At 38.8% G+C, this 22,706-nt stretch overlaps 1 protein-coding gene across 2 annotated transcripts in view; it reads left to right on the top strand.

Annotated features, from left to right (window-relative positions):
* Nucleotides 1-22,022, top strand: part of HACE1 (HECT domain and ankyrin repeat containing E3 ubiquitin protein ligase 1) — an 82,711-nt gene extending 60,689 nt beyond the window's left edge. Inside the window, exons 23-27 of one of the 2 annotated variants that reach the window (XR_010883794.1) lie at nt 8,348-8,481; nt 8,910-9,039; nt 17,967-18,099; nt 19,031-19,143; nt 21,710-22,022. The gene's annotated coding sequence lies outside the window, so the exon portion shown is untranslated. The remainder of the gene's footprint in view (nt 1-8,347; nt 8,482-8,909; nt 9,040-17,966; nt 18,100-19,030; nt 19,144-21,709) is intronic. The other variant, XR_010883793.1, reaches the window with a different exon arrangement.
* The last annotated feature ends 684 nt before the right edge of the window (nt 22,023-22,706 follow it).

Genomic DNA, 22,706 nt, shown 5'->3' on the forward strand with positions numbered 1-22,706 from the left:
TCATAAGACTGAAGGAAAAAAAATCAGTTTTGTTATATTGTTTGTACTTTCCTTTGATAGCTTTGCGAAAGAATAGCCATAATCAGCGAGGAGCATAGTTTCTTTTAGTCCTGGACTTGAATCCAAGAGTTGGCCATAGGTAGATGTGTAGGACAGTATAGCAGCATGTTTTTTTCTGCAAAAGAACTATAGCAACTGTGTGGTGACAAATCTGGGCTGTCTTCTATTACATATTTAAAATCTCTGCATATTAAAAGTGTTTTAGCAGGTCAGAGATGTGGGATGATGTCCACAGAAGGTAATTTTTTCTTTTAGAAAAGTTCATATTGAGGAAAGATAAAGTATGCTGGCATGCAGAAAGATGTGTGGTACAGGAAAATCCCTCAGTATCATCATGTGGCTGTAGATGTGCAGACACTAAGCTACAATTTATCTACAGAAGGATGGGAAATGCATCTTTTTTTATTGTGTTTCTTCCACACTGAGATACCCTCCCTCTTCAATGATTTAGTAACAGTAGGGTTAGATTTTTATATGGAAAAGGTGGCAGCCCTGAATTGTGAAAAGCTACTGGTATTTATACCAGTAGGATCAATATATTATACTGTAGGTGACATAAATATCAATCAGCAAGCAGAATATGGTCTCAGACAGTATTTCCAAAATGTTTGGCAACCGGTTTTGACATGTAACTGACTGCAACGAGTTTTAATGTTCTGTACAGTTTTCTATCACAGATCTCCCTGTTATAACCTCAAAAATGGTATGAAAACAGCTTATGTCTTCCTCCCCCATCTTGATGTTAGTCATATATCTTGTAAACCAGAGTTTACAAAACATTTCCTTGATAGGTCAGAATGAAATTCTTTTAAAATACTCATGTAATGAACAAGCATGATGAAAATATGTAGAAAATGGGAATAGAGCTTTTCTTGCTGTGATAACAAGAGTCCAGTATCCTTGTTATTGCTAGTTTTGAACTTTTTTTTTTTCTTTCGAAACAGCTAAACAGTACTGCCTGCTGCAGTTGACCTTGTGATGTTGGCGGGATTTAATTATTGCATTGAAAAGACTGTTTTCAGGACACCTGTGCCCTGTTAACAACAGGGTGTACAAGCCTGTTGAGAAACTATAACTTAATATAGCTTATAGTTTAGAATGATGAATTGGTTTGTATTTGTTCCCTCCCACTGTGCCAGAACAAGGCAGGGTGAGTGTTTTATCTCAGAAAGAAAAGAGCAGATGTCTTGTCAGATCATAGATCATGAGCGCTCATTAACTTTTATTATCTTTATAAAATGTTAAACTAGGCTTTGCTATCTTTGATGCTTGAAAATATGTTGTGCATCTAATGTTGCAAAACCATTAAAACCATAAACTGTGAAATGTAACCTAATGACTACTACTGTATATTCCATATGAATAGCTATAGTTGATAAGATGGAAAATGGAAGAGGAGAAATAAGGTGGTTGCCCCTTATCTTCCAGAGACTAACCTTGGAGACTTCTACATATACAGTGGAAAAATACTAGGACCAGCTCTGCTTACAGTGGGAGAGCTCTCTATTGAAAAGAATAAATTTAAAATTGTAGTTTTTAGTTTAGTTGGACTGTTCTTGAAATCTAATGAGCTGATTTAGCTCTGCAAGTGCAGCTCAATAATGCCTCATAAAACCCTTGCTGTTACATTCCTGGAACACTGAACAGGAATGGAAGCTTCCTTCGATGACATCCAGCTTGGATGTACTTGGTATAGAGCAAGAAAGGGGGAGAAAATGGCTCAGATTGCTTTCCTGAACCATTTAAATAAATAAATAAATAAAAAACTTGGCCCCGCACAATATGCAGACAAGCACTGTTCTATAGATATTCCTCTGAGTGTTAATGTGTAGAGAATTTTCCAGTTATACTTCTATAGCATTACACAGGATCAGTTGTAGAAATTGATTCAAGCATTTGTCGTTCTTCTTGTATGTGTAGTGCGTTGTGTTTTTCACTCTGAGCGAAGGTAATCTTTGCAGTTCTGCTGCCTGAACACAAGATGTCCTTTGCTGTTCAGGTAGTGGAAATCTTGTGCTGGAACTGTCCTGCTTCCATTCCTCCCAGTGCCCTTGGTCATCCAAGCATCTGTGACCTGAAAAGCAAAATCCAGAATTCTCTCAATAATAGACTTAAAAAAAAATGTTTTTTAACTGGCTGAATTTAAGGAATACACTTGCTGAATGCTCCCAACACAATTAACTACTTACGTAATTGCACAGTTTTAGTTCTTTGTATGAATTATTCTTGGTATTATTTATATGTAGTTGCTGAGTTTTAAATTCTTTGTTCAGTAAAGACCCTTGTTGTAGATATCTTTGGTTTTTATCTAGAATAATCTTGAATTCCTTGAAATGCACTACTGCTGATCGTGTGTCAGGATGCATCATTGACAAACCTTTCACATTTTCTTCTTTGTAGCTTAAACCCAAATTTAGTTTCTTTAGGACAGTTCTGAAAAACTAGAATTAAAAAAAAGAAAAGCCCACCGTAATCAAAAGTCTCACTAATCAAAAGTCTCCCCATCACGCTTTTAAAGAGTTTGTAAATAACTGCATTTTATAAAATACTCTGTTAAATACGTGTTTCAAGCAAATATTAAAATCCTAATGCATATTGAGCAAGTCATCTAACGTATCCCACTTTCTAATACAACTTTTGTGTGTTAATATTTTCAAAAAGTCCAGTGGATTCAAAAAAAATTTTAGGGACCTCTATAAAGAAAGAAGACAGCTAATGAATTAGAGAATGCCGTATCTCAATAGCTTACTCCTGTTGTGCCACCACTACAGTTCTCAGACAGCCAGAGACAAAGACAATCCTTACCCTAAAGGGCTTACAGTTTGCAGTTACACAGGTGTTTTCCTGTGAGATTTTTTCCCTTCCTTCCCAAGCTGTCCTTTTGCTTCTGTATTTTAGCTTTGGGGCAGTGATTTTTTTTATGAGGGGAAGGGAAAAAGAATAGGAATTTTTCCTGGCCTAGGAAAGGGGGAAGTAAGTGAGAAAAGGAGTTGAGATCAAACACAGTGATGCTGGTAGCTTAAGAAGGTGTCTTCCATAAGGTATGTCAGATGTCTGGCCACTTCTGGCAGGTCAGAGTGGAAAGTAGGGTGTCTGCAGGGTTTGGTATCTCTCTTTTTCCCCATGTTACGTACCTCTCTTACGCTTATTAAATTGAAGTTGGTTCATGATTGATATCAACCTCAAGTCTCTTGATTAATCAGCAGTGATATGAGGAGGAAAAGAAGACAGGATAGCTTCCAGAAGAAATCTGAGATGGCGGTTGATATATAATGCGAGGAGCAGCTGTTTGCCTGGGGTTCTTCTCCCTGGTCGGTCCCTACAAACTCTTACAATGCAAAATTATTTTCTAGTAGGTGCTTTTTCTACAGCAAATCTTTTTGGCATGGGTACTTTAAGAAGCCAAGTAGCTGCAGTATTAAATTGAACATATTGTTTATTGATAGCTCCTCTTGGTATCTTCTGTTCCAGGTAGTGAGTAATCAGTTCCCTTTGTTTTCCTTTTCTGATTCCTGCAAAGGTGGTACTTGCCTCTACGGTAGTTTTTGTTGTACATTAGAAAAAATGCTTGAAGAAAACTGACTGATTGTTTAATAGACTGATAAATAAGAAGCATGGTGAGAAGAAAGGAATGACCTTGTCTTACTACTCAGCAGGCAGGCATCAGGATCTGTGTTTGGCACCTTTTATATCCACCACAAGCTTTTGGAACATGATGCAGAGTTTGAAGGGTGGAGAACAGGAAAGCTTTCCTAAGACAGAAGACATTTTAATTTTTGTAAGGCTAGTTCCTGCTTCTCTGTAGTTTCCATGCTAAGTCTTAATTCAATTTGACAAACCTAATTAAGAGCATTAAAAATAAAAATAAGAAATATTGTATTACTGTAGTAAAATGCTATATACTATAGATTCTTTATAGCCTAAAAACTGTAGTATTCTATTAATGCTACTAACTGGGCTATTTTTGCATAGCTTAAATAAAGGAGGCTTTCAATTTTAGGCCTGGGGTTGGAGATTTTTGCATGTATTTTTATGTTTTCCTTACTTCTATTTTGAAATAGTGGAGAGATTTTCAATTAGGCTGTTGAATAATAGACAACTCAGTAGTTTGTATATGCATAGGCTGGTGCAAAGAACTTTTAGCATGTCTATAGAAGAGTATTTCTCTGGTTGAGAAGTAAAATTAGCCTTTAAAGCTAAGCTTTGAATCAAATGAATTAAACTTCCTCAGGGATTCTTGAGTTGTAAAGAGAAAAGTACTTTTGAGTTCAGAACATATGTTATGCCCAGACTTAGTACAGGTAATCACACAGCTTATAGACTAGAGACTGTGATATATGTTTTATAAACACACTTGCCAATTCAACAAATTCTTTCCAGTTTCTCAAAGGTCAATAACAGAATAAATGTACTTCTGTAGGACTAGGTGTAGCTAGAGGCAGTAGGGATCAAAATACGTAAGAAAACCTAATAAAAGAATTATTGGGCTACTATGTTGATACTTAGTTTTATTTCAAAATCTATACAGTTAGGTAGACTGAAACATTTCTAGCTGCATTTATAAACATTTGCATGTAATTTAAATTCAATGATGGGTTTTCTAGACACCTTTATTTTGGATTTAAAAAATGACATTATCACTTGTCCTTCCATATTCAGCATATAATTTAGTTAAAACACATTGTTTTTAGAAGTCTCACTTATATGTTTGGAGTGTTACAGATAGGCAGGCACTGCAGGCTCCAAACAGAAGGGCTGCAATGGTCCATCAGAAAATATTTCTTATGAAGCCAATTTCTTCCATCCATATAGACTTTCTCAGTTAATCAACTGCTGTATATTGCTAAATTTTCTCTCAGAATCATTCCAAAATTCTCACTTTTTTTTTTCTGGACTATTTTCTTTGAATGTAGCATGTGACTGTTGATAGGAATATCAAGTAACATCATATCCCTACATGCGTGTCAGACTTCTTCCTGGGAAATTTTAAAGAAACCTTGTGCCAATATAGTTAGAAACTGACTAATGGCAAAAAGGGTGTATAATTTCAGCAAAAGTGCAAACACTGTTGAGGTATGCATAACTGAGTGTGCTGTTTGCAGCTGTATATACTTACTGCATTAAGTGCTTGTGACATTCTATGCCAAGAGTTCAATTACTGAGTTTCATACAGAGCAAAGTGATTCATCAGGATTATTAGGATTCTCATGGGATAGCTTCACCATACTGATTGCCTTTGACGCATCAGTTTGCTTAGATTAAAAAGCAATTGCTACTGTCTAGTCAAATTTAAGCACTCTGGTGAAAGGAAATGGAACCCTAGTGCTGTCCAGTATATAAAAACACCTTGGTCCACAAATTACATGGATTGGAAAGAAAACTGTATACTTGATGAGTGATACATGCACATGGGCAAAGATCTCACAAGTATCTAATATACAGCTTGTCTGTGCTAGTAAGGTTATTCTGACAAATTTAGGTGAGTCTGTGTATAAGCATTATGTTTAGACTAACTTTTCCAGTTGTTGTTTTTGTGGAAATAAAGTGGTGCAGCTGTTGCTTAGTATTTGGATTCCTGTGTATGTTATGGCACTATAGTTTTTAAGTATATGTGGCCAGGGAAGGATTGCACTGTAGGCAATCTAAGTTTCCTGATAGACCAAGCCTGGTGAGCTGACCTACAGACAAGAACTGCACTTACCCCTGATTTGCTGCACACATTACTGATGCTTCAGATGGAAGACATGAGTAGAAGAGAAGAGAAAATAAATGGTGGAAGCACACTTCAGAAAGTAAAGAATATCTTCAGGAAAGAGGTGAGTAGTGTCCTGAGAGTAAATATGGGATGTTTTTGACAACAGATAGATCGTTCACTTGGTGGGTGGGAAAACTGACTGGATCTCCTTGAGATGTGATGCTTTTTTCTTTCCTGCCTGGTTTTAAGACTACAAGTCTGTCTGTGGCCGCAGAGGCTGGGAAAGACTGGTAGGGCTTGAAAGGCCTAGAGGAGGGTTGGTGGAGATGATTTATTTTCTCTTTCACATTTGATGCTAGTCCAGGACAAGTCTTTTGCTGATTGTTCATTTTGATTAATATATTTTTCTCTTTGCCTTAAGGTAGATTTTCTTGGCAGTATTTGCTGAAGCAAGTTAAGCTTCTACTGAAAGGGCACCTCTCTGGATTGCATATAAGAAGGGGCTCCCTTCTGTAAAGACAAGATGCTCCCCGTTAGGCATAAGAACATGCATAACTTTGCTAAAATGTCCTCCTAATTTAAGAAAACTCTGAATTTTTACTCCATGGGCAGGACATGTGGGGCTAATTACCATATCTGTGCTTCTGGTCCTTAGCCTGTTGACATGTCAAATGCACCTTATTTACCTTGCCTGTGTAAGTCTAGGAAATGCTCTGTGTGTGCATCTGTATGTACTTGTTTTAAAACACTCTGAATGTTAGTATCACCTTCCTTGTCAGCAAAGAGCTATTCTCCTAACTTTACTTTGAGATCATTTCCATACAAAGGTTGACAGTCTGGTCAGATGAAATTCAAATAGATATTGCTTGCTTTATTTAGATCAGCGTTCATATGGAAGTGATTTTATTTTAATGCAGTAAGAATCTTTGTCTCCTTGACTGTATTGTGGTAATTTAAGAACTGTATTAGAAAGACTAGACAATCTTTCTTACAGTTGCTTTCACTGTATTTGGTGATGATTTCCTGTGTCTATACTGATAGTGTTACCAGAGAGGCGGACTGAGATAATGGAAATGTATGAAAAACTGTGGTAACATTTAACATAAAGCTATGCTTTTTGTAAGTTGGTAGTACCTTGTATTAATGCTTTGATTTGATTAAAACTGTTCAAGCAACCAGTATGTTAACTACAGCTTATAGCTATGTGCACTTTAATTTTGTGTGTGGGGAAAAAGCCTGAAGAAAATTATTTCTTTATTGTTTTTCACAGAAAAAACCTTTGGCCATGTCTTGCACTACTGGAATATAGATCTTGTTTCTGCTTCTGTGGCTGTCTTGTCTCCAGTACCAAGCTTTTTTGTTAGTCTTGACTGGTTTGCTGCGAGTTCACTAAGGGCTTTTGCTCTGTCATGTATCTTTGTGCTTAACAGCCAGCAAAGTTCAAGGGATAGGCAGATTACACAGAGACTGCAGAGTCTGGTGTCTGATGTCTACCTCTGTCACTGACCTCCTGTGTAAGCTTGGTAAATCACTTCATGCGTCTATGTGTAGGCCCATGCTACTCTTGTTAGACTGCAAACTTCTGAGGGAAGGAGGTACCCTTTGTATATCTGTGTGATACCTCACAGAACAGATGAGTTTGGCAGGGATAACCAGTTGAAGCGTCTGCAGTATCCAGGTGTAGTATGTGTATTTTTACCCAGGGTTTAATACTGGTGACCGTTTCTTGGAGATGGTCCTTGATTAGGGCTGACAGCCCTCAGGAGTCTGCTTCCTCTTGTTCTGTCTTGCCACCCTGCTGAGTGCTGCTGGCAGCTGTAGCAAAGCATGCATATACAAGTTCTCACTAATACAATCTGTACTGAAAAGTCTGTAATTCTTTTTGATCTTTTATGTAGACACTATGAAACTAAATTTAAGGTGTGACTACTGAAGTTCCCTGTTTTCCACTCATCCCTTCCAACCAAATAAAACTGTCAAGCACCTTGAAATTGCTTGGCTTCAGTGAGTTCAATATTTATTTGCTACAAGTAAGGAATTCTTTTTTGAATGTAGTAAAATAAAGCCCAATGCCATAATTTAGCAGGTTTTGTCTAACTCAAACTCCTGAGTTATTTTTTCTTCAGTCTTGCACCGGTGTCGTGTTCTGAAGCCTACTATTAGTGTGACTGGTGTAGGCGCATGCTTCCTACTTCTGTAAAGATTTTCCTGGAGGGGAAAGGTCACTTGGTGATTGGCGTTTTATACAAAATTAAAAGTAGTTTTTGAACAGTGTAAAAACATAAGTCAATATTGTTTACTCTGTTTTATTATGTGCTATCTCAGTATATCTATAAGAGGAATATTTACATACATGGAAAAATTTGACTCAATATTCAAAGCAGGCAGTACTTAAAATCAAAAAGGTGGATTCACTAAAAAGGAGATGGGGAGCATGGGTGGTGAGTTACTTGGTTTTCCAGATATGTGGCAGTCTTCTCATCCAGGGTGCCATCTTGCAGCTCTGCAAACACTTGTTTTTTAAAATGTAACATATTTTTCTGTGACCGTGGAATATTGCATCTTTAAATTTCATTCCATCCTTCCCTCCAGACAGATCAAACTCTGCAGCATCAGGAAGGCTTCTGAGCATGCCTTGATGAAGGCAAGGATGGAAAGCAGTAAACCAGCAAAGAATCTGCAAGATTTGAAGGCTTCTAATTCTGAAAGTGATATATATCCACGAGGTGATACATGCCAAACATCAGCTCCTACCAGCTCTAAAAAAAGAAGTGCCAAATATAAATCTATCTAAAATATTTCCACTACTTTTGCTGCCTTAGCATAAATATCTACCCTGGTCCCTGGCACATGTGGCTATGTTAGTTAGGTATGTCTGAGACTGCTTAAGAAGGGGAACTTGTTTATTTGAGAGTTTTATGAAATTAGGATTTCTCTATGTGTGATGCTCAGATCAACATCATTAGAAGCAAGAAATCACACATTAAAAATACATCCTAATGAAAGAGATGCTGTGTATGTAGATGGTATAATCTGTCTAAGAATATAGCTCACAAAATTCAGGTTAAGGTTGCAAAATACCAGATCTCAAAGTGTACAAGATTACAGAACACTTGCTTCTGCTGACACTTGTATTTTCTATTTTCTTTTGCAGGAGATTTGAGATATTTGTGGCACCTGGCTTTACAGGTGGAAAGATCCTGCAAGCCATTCCATTAAATATAATAAGATGATGTTACTTCAGGGCTTTAAGCTGTTTTTGGCATAAAAAGTTGCATCAGAAGGTAAACATCTGGTTTTGTTTTACTACTTGGCTTCATGCAAAGAATGAAGCAGGATTGTCAAGCTGTGGGAATGCATTTAGGTGTAATTATCATGAATTATTTGCTGCTAACTCTCCCTTGCCAGTGGTAGAAAGCTCTGATTTCTGTCTTTGCAGGATGCCAGGCCTTAAACCTGTCAATGGCATGAGGCAGGACTAAATGTTGGCCATCCTGTACATCAAGCTGGTGTAACTTGGTGGGTGAGGGCAAGTCTCATTTGGAAACCTTTGCTGAGCTTCCAAAGATGCTTGGTTTTTAACTTTGGGAAAGGTCATCATTTTCACCAACAGCTTGTGTAAGAAAATGGTCACTTGTAAATCAGAATAAGGAATTGCTGGAGTGGGAGGACCACATAATATTCATCTATTGGTGTATGTACAGTGCAGAGAGTTTTGGTAAATTATTTATATTGTAATAGAACAAAGGGGCTAGTATCTGTACATCTGACACAAAATGATGATCTTTCCCCTAATGCATTTGGTGTTTGTATATTAGACAACAGTCTATAAAAAACATCTACAGGAAGTGTGGGACTGGCTGTCCCTTGGATATCTTGCATTGTCATTTCTTTCCCTTTTTGATTACTGTCATGTTTTAGCTGCCAAATGGATATATTTATGTTTGAGCCAGAGATTTATATAAATACTTACTGAATTCAGGTAATACAAATAAGGACACTTAACGGCGCCTTTTAGTCTCTTTAGAGTCTCTTTCTCCATGTAGAAGAGCACCTTGAAATATGAGAGTTAACATCTGCCCTGTGCTACATATTTTTAAAAAGCTTTACTCTGTATATCTTGAGGAGTTCTTAAAATCATGAGTTTTAGAGAAGCATGTGGTTCTGCTTATGGTGTCCTAAGACCATATTTCCTCTTTGTTGCTGGGTCTCAGTTATGGTAGGAAAGGACTCTCGTCAGCATTCTCCAGGGAAAGCATCACTCTTTTCGAAAGATGTTTCTCTGCTAATTATCAGAGGGAAAATTGGGGAAAAGGTTTCCACAGGGATGTGATACATGCAGGTTCCTGAATGGGGCAGTGCCCATCACCTATTCCCTATGGAAGTGGGATTGCAAACTCCTTTCAAATGTGTGCCGCAAAACAGCTTTACTTGGAAGAGGATAAGGTTAATGTTGTGAAGGAGTAGCCTGGTGGGCAAGCACAGGGACTATAAAAGCTGTTGAGGCTTCTTTGGATGCATAGAAGGGAATTGACTCCTTTGTTAGCTAATCATTTGCAGAAACTGCTGTATGGCACAGCTGCTGGGATGTTAACCTGAGGCCTGCCAGCTCGCCCTTGTGTTCCCATGCTCCGACAGTCCCGATGGCTGTGGCCACTTCGCTCGCTTGCTCTCTCTTTCTCTTGCGCTCTTTCTCCCCCTCTCTTTTCTCCCTTGTTTTTCTGTTGAATGGCAGAATGATTCTTCCCTTTCTTACGAAAGTGCTATGGAGAAGGCTGGCCAAAAATGAAGAGCTTTGTCTTCTGGAAACACTTAAGTTATACTTTTGTTCTGCATCAGAACTTGATTTAGTTCCTGCCACCAAAAATAGCCAGGAGTCTGAGAGAGAGTCTTCACTGCAGGCCTCCTCAGCTCACCGCTGTTGGTTATTTTGCATATGTGGCTGCTCTACTTGCAAATACATCAGGGACATGCCCATATTGGCCTAGGGATATGTTTATAATGAATTTTCATTACACACAAAAAGCTTTCAAAACTATATCATATTTTTATGATCAGTTCTAATTATGAGGATAAATACTTGAAAGGAGGTGATATGTTCAGGTAATACAGTGATGAGGCTCATGGAGGTACCTGAGGGACTCTCCCAGACCACTGTCATAGGAGCAGAAGCAGGAACATTTAAGGCAAGTCAGTTCTGAACACTGAACAAAGTTCAACTGAACATTAAACTGAGTCAGCAGGCAACTATAATGCTTCTTGCTCCATTCTTGTTGTATTGCTGCTTATATTCACTCATTATGACATGTTTTCCAGCTGAACTTAAAAAGTATTTTTTTCCCCCCAAAAGTAAAGGTTTTGTGGCAAGGGTTCTGACTTTCAGTCTGTGAGAAAAGTCTGCTTAGTATAGACAGGCAAACAATCTATAACTACACAGTATTGATTTTTTTAATGTAAATTGCATCTAAGTTAAATTTAATCCTTCTCACTCATCCAAAGCCTGATAAAGTTGGATGATTTCCTTTTGTACCAGCTGGCTTTGGGTTTGCCTGCAAGGCTGGTGTATGTTGAGTGGTGATGCCCAGGCATGTGGCTTTGAACGCTCTGCCTAATGCAGCAGTAGGAGTGGAATCCAAATATAGAGATATATGAGAGGTCTTTGTATTTACTGCTGTGCAATCATGCGGGTGGTACCCGTGACCTAAGCCCCTGACCAGTGTTGTTTATTGCGCTCAGTGAGATGGTAATGGTCAGCCATGGATAAGATTCAAACAACTCTGCAGGACAAATTTATCTAAACATTACTGAAGTTGCTGCATTGTCCTCTTAAAAAGCGAAAGCTGTAAAATTTGTCAGTGCTGCAGTAGATTCTACTGCCTTCTACCAAATACCCCTATCTACCCTGCAACTCTATTACTGGCCATAAAATTAAGTTGCTTTGTTGCCTGTGGTTATTCATTTTAACTTTAGCATAGTAAATTTAATGCAGAGACATTTACTTACTGTAAATTTGTCCCCAGTGAAACAAAGGGGCACTAGCTTTGCGGACTTTGTAAAGACTATCTGTTTCCGTTAATAGTAGTGGCTGCAGGTTAGGACATCTTGTAAAGTAAGTATATACACTAAGAATCAATAAGTGTTTTATTAGTGCCCAGAGATTGTTTGACTATAAACGCTTTAAAAAAATCCAATTGCTATAAAAAGGTAAATTAAAAAGTTAACCAGCTGTTACCTCACTTTCATTAAAAATCTTATATTTGATTTCTCCTTTCTAGGTAATCAATGTTCCTTATTTTGCTATAATATTGGGGCTTGGAATAAAATAGCTTTAATTTATAGCTTTTATTTATTCAGAGGTATTGTCAGCATCATAGGTTTTACGCTTCCTATTAGAAGTTTGGAAAATATTTCTTACTACACTGAAAGAGAACAAAACTCAATTTAGAAATATAATTTCCTACCACTAAGACACTTGATAACATGGGAGAGATTAATGGAGCCTTATGACAGAAACTTGATTTAAAGCAGGAGATTAATACTGCTTTATCGGCCCATACCACCAGTGAATTAGCTCAAGAAATCTGTTTGAAGTTGCTGAGTTGTCTGTTAGAAAAAGGTCTCTGGACATTCATTTGATTATTGCTGAGTACTTGCTACAGGCTTGTCTGTCTGACAACACAGGAACAAGCTTCACACCACACCAGCCTTGCTTATTTTACACTAACATGTTTCTTATTATTCCTTGTTATCCCACAGGAAGCTGGAATGTTTTGGAGGTCGGCTACTGGCTCAAGGGGATTATTCCTAGTAAATCAAGCTGAAATTAACAAATAGAATTACACTGCCATTCTGATCACATTGATATTGAGGGCAAAGAAATGTTTAAGTGGTGTTTTTAATTGAAAAGCTTCTGTCCTAGAGCCTGCTGTAAATCATATTTTTATCAGCACAAGAAGTCTTTCATTTCCTTTCCTAAATATAATAGGAGTGTTTATCTTTGGAGCACATTAAAGCAGTCCAGAAGTTGGGCCTGACAGGTTGATAGATCTGCAGATGTACACAACTAACAGAGGAAACTGGGAGCTAATGTGTTAGGACCACAGACGGCCTTTGGTCCAAGCTGGTATTCCAGCTCTGCTTCTGATATAAATTACTTCAATGTCAAACAAGAAAAAACTCTAAGGTGACCAATCCATTTCTCTGTCATTTGGCAGATGTGCTTTATATTTGAAAATACAGCCACTGAATTGACTGGTAATTCTTAGGATCCTGTATGCTTCATTTGGTGTAAAGAAATAATCACACCATGAGCATGCATATATGCAATGTATATGTCTCTGTGTGTATGCACAAGATATGCATGTGTACACACAAATGCTTTTTCCTTCAGCAGGCTTCAGTTTGCTTGGGAAATGTGTCAAGTAACTCTGCTTGTAAATTGAATGAGTCCAAAATGAAATCTGTATGATTTTGTAGCTTTTAGTTTTTATTTCCCCTAGAACTGTGGCATCCAGAGTTTTGCTTCTAAACCACTTTATTTTTTAGTATTTTTGTCATGTTGTCTATGCCAATGAGTCTACAGAGTTGACCTTTTAACATATACTTTGGATAGCTGTGAAAATGTCTACTTCATTACAGCAAGCTTGTATTTGTTGGCTGCAAGATGGTAATGTGAAAAGGCACATTCTCAGATGTTACCCTGCAGAAATATAGACAAATGGCATATTTTGTATGCACTAATAGCAAAGGCTAGAACTTAAAGAATACCTTCAGAAGGTATCTCAAAGCGTGATAAGATTGTCCTGTGTCACTGATGCAGAAGAGAATTAATGTTAAAAATCCTTACAAAGCATGCAGATTTTGCTTATGTGAATAGTTGCATTTCATAAAACTAACCCAAGAAAGTACATCTGCAGTGTGCTTAACACTTGCTGACCAAAGACCAGTATTAACATGCAAGCAGATTGAAGCTTATGTGTGAGGGTCAAACAAGACATGTTGTATGTCATTTTAGGGAAGAGAGAAGGGGAAAGATCTTCTCTCTATTTTTTAGTGTCTGGCTGGAGTGACCAGGTTTTACTCCATGCCTGCAGCATGTGCATAAAGTTCTTCTCATTACAGTCCTGGACCAGTATATCAAAATCTGCAGTTGCAGAGTCAGGACTGCAAGCTATTTAAAAGGGCCTCACTTGGCTGGCAAAAGGAAGAAGCCAAGAACGGATTCAATGCTGAATATAAGCAAATGAGCAGAGACCCAAACAAAAAGACAGCTACTGGCCAAAACATTATCATTGGTTGTTCTTGCTGTAGGATTTGTCAAAACATATTCTGATACACGTCAGCAAAGGTTTGAACTGCCTCCGAAAGTTCAGTTGGAGAAAGCCACAATCTCTCAAAATTACAAGAAGCAGGTGACAGCTATGTCCATCTCAACAAGGCTGCTATATCTGCTCCTCTTGACCAGTACATACTTAGCCAGGTTTAACCCTTGTGTAAATGGTAAACAGAAAAAGCCCTTCCACTTTGGGAACGCTAGTGTCAGTGGAGAAGTTATCTTATGAACTGCAAAGATTTCCTTTGTGCTGGGTCCTTAGGGGCTCTCCTTCCTCTGAGTGCCATCAAGAAGGCCAGACACCATCTGGTCCAGAGTATTTGTAAAGTTCATCATTGCAATAAATGTCACTTTCAGGAATATAAACAGGTTGTTGACCTACTACATTACTGGTGTATTCCCATCAGAATGCCTAGAATTTTATCTGAATTTATTAATGCAAAGGAAAGGAAAAATAAAATCTTTACCAGCGGGAAAAGCCTTAGCAGCTACACTGGAAGTGGTGCTGGTTGGGACAAACGCTTCTGGCTTGCTGTGGTGCTTGTTGGGTATTTTATTTACTGTATAGGCAGAACCAAGAAACTACATGCCTTATACTTATTACAGTCTATGAAATTTCAGATCTATTGCATGTTATTATCTGACCTTCTGTATAAGAGGCCACAAGATATGTCCTTTCAGGAGCCAACTATTTCTGCTCTGCTAATAAATACTTTCCAGAAGGACTGTCAGCAAAGGGAACTGAAGAGCTGGAGACTCCATCTGTTCCTTTACACATGTTTTTAGTGGTCAGTTCTTTCACTGTTTTAAAAGCTTATGACTTATGAATAACTTAAATTTAGTTGGCTTCAACTGCCATTGGTGCTTGGTTTCTTCTACTCTGCTCAATTAAATATTCCTTCAGTAAGCTGTGTTTCCCTGTCACGTACTTGGACAGCATGACCAAAGTATTTCTTGCCTCCAATTATTTCTTGAGACTTTTAAAAAGAATTGATCTCTGTGTTCAGTATTGCGGAATACCAGTCAATATTTGGGAAGAGTATCAATAGCCAAGAATACCTAACAATACCTCCCTCTACTTTCTCTGTCTGTCCTGAAATGCTCCCTTGGGACCATTTCACCCTCTCCAGTTTATCTGCTTTTTTTTTTGTTTTGTTTTCAAGCTGTGGGCATGGGAGATATAGATGGTGTTTGGCTTACCCACCTTACAAAAGCCATACGTAGGCAGAAGGAATGCTTTCTTGCTCATTATTCCAATTTTGAGATATCCAAAGATTGTGTTAGCGTTGATATGTTTATGTAGATAAATGGAACTTCTTATGAGAAGCTTTAGAGGTGGAGAGTTAGCTTATTTTCTATAAAGGCAGACTCTTAATTAATCACTCAAGTGTTTCTGTAGGAATGCATGCAGCATGGGAAACAAACAGAAGAAAAAGCCCATGTGCAGTTGCAGAGCTATGACATCATTGGGATTACAGAAATGTGGTGGGATAGTTCGCATGATTGTAGCACTACAATGAATGGATAAGGAGCCTTTAGGAAGAACAGGGCAGGAAGGTCAAGTGAAAGGGCTGATCAAGTCAAAAGCTTATGAACAAGAATCAGAGCACAGATGAACATGGGTGACTTTGTGGTGGGCATCTGCTACACACCATCTGTTAGAGAAGAGGAGGTAGATGAAGTCTTCTTTAGACAACAGGAAGAAATCTCATGGGGGACTTTATCAAACTTGATATCCAGTGGAAAGGCAATAGGAATGGGCGTAAGCAGTCCAGGAGATTTCTGAAGAGCAATGAGGACAATTTCATCACACAGATGATTGAAATGCTGACTAGGGGGGGCGCTCTGCTGGACCTGTCACTGATGAACAAAGAAGAACTAGTCAGGGAGGTGAAGGCTGATGGTAACCTTGGCTGCAGTGACCAGGAGCTGGTGGAGTTTAAGAGATGGAGAGAAGTGGGCCAGAAAAATAGTAGAGTTACAACCCTGGACTTCCAGACAGTGGCTTGCTTAGGGATCTGCTTGGCACCATCCCATGGGACATGGCCCACAGGGGCAAAGGAGCACAAGGACCTCTAGTCGATCTTCAGGGAGACCTTCCTCAAAACGCATGGATGAACAGGAAACTCCTCACAGAGCTCAGATACAAAAAGGAAGTACACAGAAAGTGGAAGCAGGGATGAGCTGCCTGAGTCATCCAGAAGCATTGCCTAAGCGTGCAGGGATAGAATTAGGAAAGCCAAAGCTCAGTTGGACTTGGAGCTAGTTAAGGCCAACAAGAAGGGCTTCTATAAATACATTGGCAACAAAAGGAAGACCAAGGAAACTGTGAGGCCGTGACTCAGCCTCGGGACATGGGTCCTAGTGACAAAGGACATGGAAAAGGCTAAGATACTCAATACCTTTTTTGCTTCTGTTTCCACTGGTAAGGCTTGTCCTGACGCCTCCCAGGTCTCTGAGTCTAGTGACAGGGACTGGGAGAGTGATACATGACTTAACAGTAAAGGAGGACTGAGTTAGGGACTACCTAAGCAAACTGGGCATACGCAAGTCTGTGGGACCACATGAGCTGCATCTAGAGGTGCTGAGGGTTGCCTGACGTAAGTGTGACACTGCTATCATCTTTGAAAATTCATGGCAATCAGGGGAGAGAAAAAAGGCAAACATCATGCCCATTTTCAAAAAGAGCAAGGAGGAGGATCCAAGGAACTACAGGCCCATCTGCCTAACTGCAGTCCTCAGTAAGATTATAGAGTCTGTCCTCCTGGCAGGATGAGTCCAAGCACGTGAAGGTTCATAAGGTTATTGGAAGAGGCAGCATGGATTTATCAAGGGCAAATTGTGCCTGACCAACCTGACTGCCTTCTGTGGTGAGATGACAGTCTCTATGGACAAAGGTAGTGCAGCAGGTGATGTTTATACTTTAGCATTGTTCTCTGAAGTTCACAGAGGAAGGATGAGAGGCAACAAGGACACTAGGTGTGGCACAGGAAATTCCAATTAAATATTAGGAAAATATTTTTCACCATGATGGTGTTAAACACTGGAACAGGTTGCCCAGAGAGGCTGAGGTATCTCTATTCTTGGAGGTGTTCAGAGCTCAAATGGACATAGCCATGAGCAACCTGATCTGGCTGACCTGCTTAGAAAAGGAAGTCAGACCATATGATCTCCTGCAGTCCCTTCCAACCTAAATTATTCTGTAGCATTGAACTGGGATGTGAGAGAGACAGACTGAAGTCTCTGCTTTGCCTAACTGACAGTAAGAGCTCAAATGTTCATATCCCACTTTTCAAGTGACTGTCCTAACTGTTGGGTGGAGATGGTGACGTTTTCTTAATAGGAAACCTTGGAAAGACCTTACTTTGTTCTCACACTAGCCAATTCTGCAGGAGAGAAAAGACAGTTCTTGGGGGTTACTTCTTCCTGTGCCCAAGAGCAAAAATAATTTGCTCTTGAACAGACAAAATAATCATTACATGATTTATTCTTTTACTAACACATTTTTGTACAATAGTGGAATCCAATTCATTTTTGGGAGATTTTCTTTTACTGCCTTTCATTTCAGACATCTTTGAAACTAACCAAAAAAGCAATTTTCACATACAGAAAACAAAAAGCAATACTGCTTCATTTTGTGATTAAGAAATCTGGGATTTTGCTGTTCATGTAGTAAACAGCATGAAAGTACCTCTGATAGAAAGAAACAATCTTCAAGCTTAAGTGTCATAAGAAGAGATCATTTTGTTTAAGACATTCTGTTTTCATTTGCCTTGGAGAGTATGTTTTCAATGAATGTTTTAAATCTGTTGATTCTTACAGTTGTGTTGACTTGTCCTGGTGGTCATCTGACAAAATAAATTCTCTTTTTCTTCTCAGCCAACCAAAAATGTATTTCAGTTGGAGAAACAATGTGCGGTGATAGCTGACCGCTACCCCGCCAAGAAGCTATTCTTCTGGCAAGAGGTGTCTTTTCTAGTGCGAAGGACTAGGAGAAGATCCTTGAAAGCCAGTGAGTGGGCGACTGTGTTGTTGTGTCTCTACCACAGTGTCAGGCTGGTGGATGCTGTGCCTTCTTGTCTGGGAGCAGGCAAAAACATCACTTTGTTGCTCCTTCTGCTGAAAGACACTTTTCTCCTTACAATCTACAGAGAGGTGACAAACTGCAAGTTTTTGAAATTTTGCTCACTAAATGCTTTTCAGAAGGTCCTAGATGTGTTTCTGCAGCCTCTCTCCCACTGTCCATCCAGGATGTGGAAGGGACACGCAGCACATCCTCCTTTTCTTTGCCACGCTTTCCCCATGGACGCAATCAGGCACACTGCAGAAGCAAAGTAAACAAACCCTTTTCCTAAATTTCCGGGCAACAGAATAGGCTTGACCAACTGGGAAACCAGAGACATGGGGCCCTGCTCACTCAACCCATTGTCAGGGCCTTCATGCTGATCATAGCTATGTAATAAAAAAGGGCGAGAGAGTGGCAGAGCTTCAGAACTGTGTGAGGCTCTTACATATTTGCAGATACTAAACTAAGCAGTTGGGATAGGAATGATTTTTTTGGCACTTACCCTCACTTTTATTTAACCTGAAAACAAGATTCAAGATGTCAGGGTTTGTTAGTGTTTAAAATACATCCATGAGGTCAACAGACAGTCCTCTTGAAGAGCTGAGTGCTTGAGGGGTTCGGAGACTTCTGAAATTCAGTGCCTCAATAAGGAGTAGTTCACTCAAATGGAGGTATCCAAAATTGGGAGTGAAGTTTTTAATTTTGGGGCCAAAATAATTTCCTTAAGGGTCATGAAGCTGATCTTAACCTCCAGACAAAATGTTCAGACAACAAAAAATTGCTTCTTCCTGATGTAAAAAAGGCACTGCAGTTCACCATGGGTAGCAGGTTTATATGGGCCTTGTCTGAAGTATTCTTTCTGTCATTTTGTACTTAGGTCTTTGAGCCATCTATAAGAATATGAAAGTTATTGCTAGAGAGATTCAAGACTGGTAGTTGATAAATAGCGCTACATCATGCTGCAAAGAACAGTTGATGAATGTTGCCATTGTATGTGAAATGTTTCTTTTTTTCTCTTTAATAGCAATGTTTTAAACTACGTTGTCCTGCACAGGGGATTGTTAAGTAAACCAGAACTGACATATGACAAATGTAAAGCTGTGGTTACAGCTCCGGCAATCAATGAATTGCATGTTTCACATGTACAAGGGCAGTCATGCTGTTTCCACTTGTAGAGTGATAAATGTAATTCAATCTATGAGCACTAAAACATGAGTGTAACTTGCTAATGCAAGTGCATGCCTTGAAGAGGAAAGAAAAGTTTGTGAGATGCTGTGTTGCACTGCTTTGAAACCACCCATAAAATAGTTCTAAAATTTGTAAGGAAATTGTATAGGAGTTAGAGTGTAAGTTGATAAGTGAGGGAATGTTTCTCTAATAAACGTAGTTCAGTACCCATGAGTATTGTTACTCTAGCTCAGACAATGGAGGACCCAGAAAAATGTCACTTTGAGATACTAAAACTGAAGAGGCAATGGGGTCATAAATGAAGGCCATTACTTATGACACTATGAATGCAAAAATGGACCTGTAGGTATGACTGCAGCGGCAACTCAGGAAGTTAGAAATCATGTTAATCTGACTTTTAAATGATGGTCTGTAGCAACTGATTAAATACATTCTAGAATAAAGGAGAAAATACGGGTTAAAGTACACTTCAGGGACTGGAAAATGGAGGTAACAAACTTTAAAGTCTTGCCGGGCTCCATGATTTTGATATTTGGCAAGCAGACTGCTAAACATGGGTGGTTTCTGATAAAGAATATACTGCATCTGCTTTCCAAAAGCTACTTCATTTTGTTTTGAAATCTGTTCCTTTTTTCCAGATAGAAGGATAATTAGAATTTATATTTAATAAAGATTATTTTTTCTCAGAGCAATTCAGGGAAGCTCAGATAGTGTTACAGTTCACTGAGCTTATGGCATGGTGTTGTGATGTTCCTGTAACATTTGAAGAAACATTTTTTAATGCTAAGATCCTGTTAAACAAGCCAGCCCTAGTTATCAGTATGCCCTTATCAGAAGGTTGTCAGTAGGTTAGTAGACCATGCCATTATTGAATGGGCAGGCAGAAAGTGATAAATTCCTTATGCAGTTCTAACATTATTTTCAAATGAATAGTAGTCATGGAGGGTCTAACAATACACCCAGCAATGGTTCAAACTATATGGAAGTGCTCTAGGAAAAGTCTAACCATTCTGCCCCATGAGAATGAGCATGGGATGACTGTTTCAACAATTGTTTGTCTTCGGAGTTAGGATAATGACATGAAATACATCCATCTTGAACTGAAGGAAATCCAAAAATGTTTGATTTGGATATGCAGCTCTCTTCACTTTTGCTTTTCTAAACTGAAATGCCTTCCACACAGCTTTTACCAAGAGCCTAGTTTTAGGCTGGGCAAGTGCACGCACGAATGCCTGCATGGCACCACATGAGGCTGCTGTTTACAATTTCTAGAATTTAACTCCAAATTCTACATCTCTCTGACAAATCGAAAGGCCTACGTAAGACAAAACAGACCATGTAACTGCATGGAAAAGCTTTAGCAGACGTTTTTTTTTTCACTCCTCGTTTTGTTTTATCTCACTTTGTGAGATAAAGTGATTGCACTCCACCTTAATGCTGTATGTGCTGTATGTCCTTTGACACTGAACTTAATGCATTGTTGATTTGAACAGAATACGATGCTGCTTTGATGTGGTGCATCAGGACAGACTGCCTATGTAAATAGGGTACAGATGATTATTGGAAATAGTGACACCTAGTACTACAAGAGCACTTAGAGATCCAGATCAGCTAAGTTTGTGGGGATCAGAAAAGGGAGCTTTGAGCTTGGTACACTCTGCCCAGCCTTACTGCTTGCTCATAATATAAAGCAAAAACATTATCCATATAGCTCCAAATGTGAAAAGGAGCTGTGAAAAATGTCAGGTGATAATTAAATATGTTGTACCTAGCTGGCAGTATATATATATATTTTTTATATATATATATATATATATATTTTTTTTTTTGGAGAGCATCAGCAGCATCAGATGCAAACAAATAAGCAAAATCCGGTTACCACAGTGGAAGAAAAAAGCAGAAATGGAAGATGTTTTTGTGATAAGCAAGACTGAAATTTCTTGGGAGTGTGAGCACGTTTAACCTGTTAGCATGAGTGTATTTGTTTTTGGTCAGAATAAATTACTAAGACCAATCATGAGATAGAGAAGAGAAGAAATATCAGAAAGATCTCTGCATTATGGTGCAAGTAAATTTCCATCCTCTATCTCTCTAAAAATACTGAGTAGAAGAAGGCATCATCAAACCATGATGCCTCTTAAGAGCATCTGAGAATTTCCAGATAGATATTCTTATCAAGAAAAGAACCATGAATACCTCCCCAGCTTCTAACAGATTGTTTTAAAAGGTGTTGTATTTAGAAGTCGATGTCTCTTATCTCTGTGCTTTTTTTATTTTATAGACATAACACATAAGACATAACACTCTTCCAGTATTCTATATCCAGTCATATTCACAGTAAATATCTTCCCTCTACCTATTTTCACAGAGGCTTACAGGTTTTTCTGTCAGTTGTGTAAAATCAATGCATGCCTGTGGAAGAAAGCTGCAGCTCTGCTCTCAGCACGTAAGTGCTCTCTACCGTGACACCCCCTGCTTTGCTGATAGCCCAGTTTCTGCAGGATTCACCCTCTCGGCTGATTCCATGACTACAGTCACCGGCTGTGCCTGATGCTTGTCTAACCCTGAAAGCCTTTAAAGACAGTTAAGCTATCTTGACAAACCAAATAAATGTGGTAATAGTAGTTAGAAACCAAGTGCTTCATTATGTTGTTTCATGCCTTTGTTTTTAAGAGCTTAAAACTGACCTCTTTAAAAAGAAATCTTAGATTAAAAGATTTTGAAATTATAAATAAAGGCACTTTCAAGTGTTTTTTTTTTTTTTTAATTAAACTGGTTGTAATGATGAAAGTCAAGGGAGAAGTAGCTTGTATCTTCCTAGCTGATTTCTGTCAGAAACTGGAGTTTAGTCTGAGAAGTGACATCTTAAAGATTCTGGAAAACCCTTACCCCCCCAACCCCCATCAACTGAGTGAAATGAGGTCAGTGACAGTTCCCAAAGACTAGGAGAACTGTAAACTTTTCTTCTGTGCAGTCTCTTTTCTGAAAAACTGAACAATTGCTCATCCCCTGCACCAGGCACCTTCTCTCCCTCCCCAGGGCAAGTTTAGGAGAATGAACTGGATGAAAAATATATCTGTGTAGTTATTTGTACTTGTTCTGCTGGTACTAGACCTTTGCTTGCAGTCTTCTTCCTCCAGCACAGCAGTAACTAGACTTCAAGACCCTAACCTGGCAGCTCTTTTTAGTTTCTGTCTCTTTACAGACACGGTGCCTTGTTTTTGAAAATGCTGGCTGGCTGTAGCAAGCTTGAAGCAAAATGTAGAGAAGCAATTCATGTGGCATTGCTTTCTGAACACCACTGGATATGCTGTTTGAAAACAGATATTCAGGTGAAGTATTCAGGTCTCTGTTTACCCTCAGTC

This window comes from Apteryx mantelli, chromosome 3, assembly GCF_036417845.1.
Source record: "Apteryx mantelli isolate bAptMan1 chromosome 3, bAptMan1.hap1, whole genome shotgun sequence".
Lineage (NCBI taxonomy): Eukaryota > Metazoa > Chordata > Aves > Apterygiformes > Apterygidae > Apteryx > Apteryx mantelli.